Raw genomic sequence first — 7,398 nt, 5'->3', positions numbered from 1 at the left:
TGAGACCTACGCTCATATTCAGAGACACTTTGGACACCTTTTCCGGTGGTGGTCCGGAAGTGCAGACCTCCACCGAGATCATCACTGAATCCCTGCGATGCGAGGCAACTCGACGGCCATTGGGTGTAATGCGAAGCAGTTCAACTGTCATTGATGGGTACGAGAAACTGGAACTTCGGGTCCAGTTATTCCATAGATACAATGTATCTGAAGCTTCTCCGAATATGAACGCTAGTCTGCTAGAAACCCTGCCATCCATACATGTTTGAATTGACCTGGAGACCTCGGACTGAAATCCTACCATCCACACACGATCCGATGAAAATCAAGATCAGTTCATCTGATGGCAGGAAACGGCGGAGGGTGGTTTCTCATGATGATTCTCTGCATCGAAGAATTACTTTTCTGGTAGCTACCCCAATGGCCTTATACATGAAAGTGACAAAGATGGTTATGCAAAAACGAGGTTACTATATAACGTTGCCCTTTATAGAACTGCATTTTAATAATCTATTTTCTTCCTTTTACCCGGCGGAAAAATATACGGCATGAACAAAAAATCATAGCCATTTTAACATATATGTATTTTTTATCTGACCTTTCTGCATTCACTTATATTCACCCACGTTCCTCTTTGCTTATCAGTTTTCCTTTTTCATAATTCACAGGCAGTGAATCCTGTTGACAACCTGCCGATGTTGTCGGAGGCAAAGCTGGCGGTTAGCCTAAGGGTCAATACATACGTATGATCGTGCAGGACCTCGCCTCCCTCACTTTGGGTGGCGGTTTCAGAGGGATCAGCACAGGATTCCAAACAATGATGCCTATGTTGCAGATGGAGGGGCATCCCCTCTGGTCTCTCCCCAGGGGTTCACACCTACCCACTTGTGCGCTGAGGAAACGGGAGTCCTAGAGGTTGAGCGATGTCGTGCATGAGTACGCCCTTCGGCTAGCAACACGCCTCTTTGGTCCCTTATTCTAGCTCCCACGGCTCGGTCAGGTAAATCGTCTGGTCTTCTTCGGAGGGCTAGGGTCAAGCAGTCATGGCACACACACTGGTCCGTGAGTGCCGTTACAATAGCTATTGATTGCATATATCCTCTCACCACCCCCGGAGCTGTTAGACACTGGTTCTAACATACAGCTTCCCCTTGTTGGACTCCTTGGTGGGTGGGGGCGTGAGAGGATGAAACATCTGCCTATTGCATGGAAAACAAACCCTAAAAAAACCCACAGAAAGAGATAACTGTTGACGAACCGTGCAAGGCCCAGACCACGGCAGTTACTTTGAAGCCATACAAGGCTTCTGGTGGCAAAGGGAAATCCAAGGCACAGGATGACTCTGTCACACCTGCTGCTAAAAGGGACTGCAGGCCGGCACTCAAACCAGGGAGGCCTCTAAGTTCCCATCCCTGACTGAGATGGGAGCATAAGCTGAACCAGCCGAAACAGCTGCTGCTCCCATGGCCAAAGCCCAAAATCCAAGCCGAAAGTGCGGTCCGAAGCGACCTAGACCGTCGACCGATTCTGAGGGAGAGTCTGGAACCCCTAGACGTTTCCCACAGTTTAAGGTCCCCTCTAAACCTGAAGGCTTTGGCAATGCCTACCAGCTTTGGAGATGCAGCGAAAAATCCGGTTGACAATACGGGTTGCCAGAGACCAGGACATTGTGCCTAAAGACCAAGCTACCCTAAATTTCCTGCAGGAAACGAAGGAGCTGAAAGATGGGAGAAAAGTGTCTCTCACCACTGAATCCCGACGATAGGAGAGTCAAGATGGTGCTACTTGGCTTCTCAATTTCGTATGATATGGATCTGATCACATTTCGCCCACTGGTCGTGGAGGCTTCCCGAATGTCGAAAGGGAAGACCCCAACCAGACAAGTCCTGGTGACCCTGAAATCACTACCCTTGATCTTGGTAACCTTCTATCTAATAACCTATGTGCCTGAGCCACTTTGGTGCTTTAAGTGCCAAAAATAAGGTCACCACCAGACTAGCTGCATGGCCAAACCCAAATGTGGGGTATGTAACAAGGCACATAACACCGAGGTGTGCCTTAATGCATACAAGGAAGGACAAAGGGCCAACACAGCCAAATGTCCCAACTGCGCCAAGTGGCATCATGCCTGGAGCCTGGCTTGCTCTGTCTGGAAAGAGGCAGCTCTCAGGCGACAAGAGACTTTATTCTTGCTCCCCCCAGGCACCCATCTGGGGATAGAACAAAAGAGAAAAAGTTTCCCCACCTCCTAAGAGGAAGACACACAATCTAAGTGTACTACAGTGGAACGTCTATGGCTACAATTCTAGAAGTGCTATCCTCCACGCAATAGTGCGATCAAGGAACATTATCACGCTCCAGGAGACATTAACAGAGGAGACTGTTCGCCTCTCAGGGTATCATGTCTTCATGGTGCCAAGCACAGGTGGCAAAAGATGCCTGATCATCCTGGTCAGAGCAATAATCCCCTGCTCCCAATAGCCGATGCACAGCATTGTGGAGAGGATGTTGAATCTCTTGCTGTTGAGAATCACCTCCTCAAGCTGTACAATGTGTACAGCAGGCCACTCTTGTAGGAGCTTGGACATAAGCCAGATCTGTGCTACTGCAGCACAAGACCGGAGTGATCATAGGGGGAGACTTCAATGCACGCCACAGCTATACTTGCTCCCTGCAGGGCATCGGATGTGGCTGGCTATCACATAGCCAATGTGTCTTAGATGTAATGAACCTCCACAGAGCGAAAGGGAAGTGCTTGAAGCCAGACTTATCAATGCCAGAAATCAAGCAGCCTGACAGACCATACCTACTACTCAGCCTTGGTCCAGGAGTTACAAAGACGCCTGGTACTTCAATGACGAGATTAAGGAGGTTAACAGAGTAAACATGTGCAGAAAACATTTCCGAAGGCAAGGAACCCCTGACAACCTAACCCTCCTAAGGGAAGCTGTTAGGGATGCTAAGAACTGCCAACAGATTCAGGTAGGAAAAGGGCTGGAATGGTGTGAGTCCTTTGACCACCGAACCACCCTTACAGAGCTGTGGCAACGGGTCAGGTGAGCTACTAGCCCTCAGCCCCGAGGTGAAACCCTCAATCAGAGACAAACAGACTGGCGCACGAGTTTTCTGCGAGAACAAACAGCAACAGTCTGCCAGCCAAACTGAGGGCAAACCAAGAACGCCTAAAACCAGGCAGACTTACTCATATCAGAGAAAGGGCAGCCGAACAGATAATACAGATGTTATCTTTTCTCGCTCAGCCTTGGGATCCGATGGGATCTCGTATCCCATCATTTCCCATCTAGGACTGGCAGGTGAGCTTGCATTCCTGCAATTCATCAACAAGTCTTGGGAAACTTCCACTCTATCCCAGAGCGGGAAGAGGGCTACCATAGTTCCCATCCCAAAACCAAAGGAGCCAGGGAAGTACCGCTCTATCTCTGTCCTCGCCTGTCTGGGCAAGACGCCCGAGAGGATGGTACTAAATCGACTCCAGTGGAAAATGGGACCCCCAAATGAATACCTCCATGGGTTCACAAGGGGCATGAGCACAGCACACAGCATTGCGATGCTCATAAGCACAATCAGCTCTGTCAGATCTGTGATGGTATTCATGGACTCGGGGAAGGCTTTTGAATTAGCAAGTCCCCTTGCTATTCAGGAGGCAGTGATCCAGAAGGGAATCAGAGGAAAGCTCTTGGCTTGGATAGGTGACTATTTCAGGAACAGAACAGCTAGAGTCAGATTTCAAGATCACCTATCACAGCACATGCCACTAGAAAATTAAACGCCACAGAGTGGGGTTCTCAGTCCAGCCCTTTTCAACACTCTCATGTCCTGTATCCTCAACAACCTCCCAGTGGGGTGCAAGATCATCTCTTATGCAGACGATCTTGCAGTCATCTACATTGGACCACACTGCCTAAGTAGAGCCTAGCGCTGTCTGGACCTTGTATCTGAGAGGTGTTGTAGGACAGGATTAAAGATCTCTGCAGCCAAATCAAAATCCATGGCTCTGAGACACAATGTTCAAGGCACAAGTCTGAGAATCCAGGGAATGAAGTTGGAATGGGTCCAGGACTTCCAATACCTTGGAAAGTCCTGTACCTGGTTGGCCAAACCAAAGCAAGACATGAAAGTAATGACTGGGAGACACATAGGAGCTAGACATAAAGTACTAAGATAATTCTATGTACATGCTGTCTGTCCCATTGTGGACTATGCTTCTGCCTCCCTGAAAAATTGGAGACAGTCCAAAACGAAGCTGCCAGGATTATTTTGGGTGCTCGAAGGTGGACGAAGGTCCTTAACCTCCACATGGCGGCAAACTTTCTCCCCCTGAACTCGCGAATTGATCTACTGGCAACACAGTTCCTTTCAAAGGTCATCCAGGAACCCAGGAATACAAGCATGAGAGAAAAAATAGTCAGATGCCTAGAACAAGATCACGAGCTCTTTGAAAACAACTCCTGGCTGCCACACACAGCCAGGGTGTTGATACGCCATCAGCTCAAATACCAACTACTTGCCAAGGGCATGGACTCCCCAACCCTGACTTTACTGAAGGCCCGCCTATGAAAATGTCAAGGAGAAAGAATCAATACCCTATGCCTAGTCTAAAGGCAGAAGCCGAGAAGGTCATTGCAGTCATCACTCCTCCAGGTAGTACTTCACGAATGGATCAGTCGATCCCTTAAACCACACTGCAGGCGCCGGCTTTGCAGCAAGGGATGCCACAAAATCCATGAGGGTAACAGACAACGCCTCCTCGCTACAGGCATAAGCAATTGCGATCATGGGAGCCCTAGCCCACGCGTCCCTGAGAGAAGGACACATGGTCATACATGCAGACTCCAGGGCAGCCATTGACTGGCTTCAGCACAGCTTACCCAAAGGCAACATCTACCTCCTGACCACTGTGCTTACCATAGCTCAAAGGATTCTCGCTCACATTGGCAGGGGTATGCCCCCAAATCCCATGATCATACAACCAAACCGAAAAATCATGCCTTCTTCCTGCAGCTTCACAGAGAGGAAACGAGATCCTCTCCCTCGGCCAGATGGTATTCAGACGCCACTGGCACTCTCTGAAACAAGCAATAGAAGTACCAAAGCCATTCTTCACAGAATCAGACTAGGTTACCATTGCGCATGGCAGATCATAGACACAATAGACTATACAGAGAGGTGTTCCATGCACTGTGGCGAGCCGAACGACACCCTGGTACATTACTTGCAGAGTTGTGAGCACACAAAATTTCTGAGATAGGGACCCCCACAACAGCCGAAGGGGTAGTAAAAGCGATTATGCCGCATACTTACACCATGGCGGCAGGAGCGCCTGCTGACAATCCTTCCACCACGGTAAGCATCAAGTGTCAGAAAATAAAATGAGACAGCAATAAATAGCTGACACAGAAGGCCCAGGCGAAGCTAGATCTGCGCAAATCTCAAATGAATGAATGAATGTATGGAGCAGATCTCTCCCGGCAGCCGAAGTAGCAACAACTTTCCAGGAGAACCACCAGCAGTGAAACGGGAAGACCACACTGCGACAAGAAGCACCACCACCGTTACACCCGGTGCCGCCACCTTTTATCGCCTTACACCAAATCTACGTCAAGACACTTGCCATTACACCCGATTGCTTCGGCTGCGGGGGCCTCAACCTACCCGTTAGGATGACGAAGAGTGGGGAGCTTGCTTGCCACCTGGACCTTCTGACGGGGGCATCCTGTCCTCTGATCTGTGGGGAGCTGATGACTGGCCTCCGGCCTCCACGCCACCTGTAACTGCCCTTAGTGGAAGGACGGCAGCGATGTCCACTAACGTTGCCATCGGCAGCAGTCGGCGACTCGTGGAGAGGAGGATGGAGAGGTTCCTGACGTCGGCCCGGGAGTATCCCAGAAGGAGATACAGGTTGCAAGCCAGATGTCGGTCGGACATGGTCCAATGATCCACCAGATCATCAAGGTGGACGCGGTGCCCTACAGTTGCCTCCTGGGAGGACAATACTTTTTAGCTTTCTGGCTGCACACAACTGGCTGTCTTCGGCCTTTTTTACTATCACCTCATCCCTACTAAGCCAAGTAGGAGATTACCCCCAACTTATTATTCGCCCTTTCACTTCACCCCTCACTCCCATAAGCATAGCTAGCGAATGTTTTCATCTTCATCATCACCATAACTATGTATGGGGATTTTATGTCCCGCAGAAAATGAGACACTCTAAAACTAGCAAGCAGTGTAATACACCCCAATCTGCCCAAACCTTCCACCATCGCCGGAATTAGAAATGAGCAGTAGTAAAAATAATCTTTAATGAAGCCCAGTTTTAGGTATTGTACGTATGGGTTAGCATTTGGAGAAGGGAGTGTAAGAACAAGAGAGAAAAAGAAGATACACAGGCCTCTCTTCACCAAATGCATCATATCAACAACGGATAAGTAAGGATAAGTCTGTGATAAAATATTATACTCTGTGTTTACTCCCTGCCAGTAGTGTTATAAACAACAGTAGACAACACATGTTTGGCCCTCGGTATAAAACAATGAGAACAAAGACAGAATTGGCTAGTACGACCAAGAATAAAAAAAATAGACAAACTCATACAAGGGCCCTCGAATCCAAGTCTTGCTCCTTTCATAACTCCCACAGAGACACGAGGGAGGAGGGAACCCCTAGCTCGTTAACTCGCGTGATCGACAAAAGACATTTAGGACCAAAAATAATCTCACTGTAAACAGATTCATCGCTTTGCTGAAAAGCAATGCCGATGACTTCATAAATGCAGAAACCTTACCTAACCTGTGAATGTCCTTATTACTTTTCATGTTTCCACAACGACACTCCGAACCGCGGGATAATAGAAAATGTCACACAACATAATGCAACAGAGCAGGAAAGGTGGCTGGCCTGCTATCTTAATTGCACACAGTCCTATTAAATGCATCCTTCCACGTACCGACGACCTAGAAATGTGGATTCGGAGCTCGACCGAGACGGTTGTCTCGTGAAAAAAGGAAGTTAATATTATGCAACATATTATTACGTGGGACACCACGTAATAATATGATTCCCAACGTAAACACATGATCCCGAAGCTTAATATGAAAGACCCCTCTCCGTTATTTTAGACGAATTAATACTTTCCTAGATGGCAGGTAAACGTTCGCATGGAAACTTAAAAACCGTGGAAAATAATATTACAACGGCGTTTGTCCTAGTGCCCACCCATAGTTACAACCTTAGGCAAGTGTAATCATCTGTCGTTGCTTTTGGTACCAAAAATATACCAGCTACCTTCGCAACAAAACAAAACGCATATCAATATTATCTTATCCAACACCCCTGATCAGAGTACTGAGTATCACCACCTTCGTAAAACAAAAAAAGAGA

The sequence above is a fragment of the Penaeus chinensis genome, chromosome 24, assembly GCF_019202785.1.
Source record: "Penaeus chinensis breed Huanghai No. 1 chromosome 24, ASM1920278v2, whole genome shotgun sequence".
NCBI classification, from domain to species: Eukaryota; Metazoa; Arthropoda; class Malacostraca; order Decapoda; family Penaeidae; genus Penaeus; species Penaeus chinensis.
The sequence above is the reverse complement of the archived record's forward strand: the minus strand, read 5'-3'. Positions refer to the sequence as shown.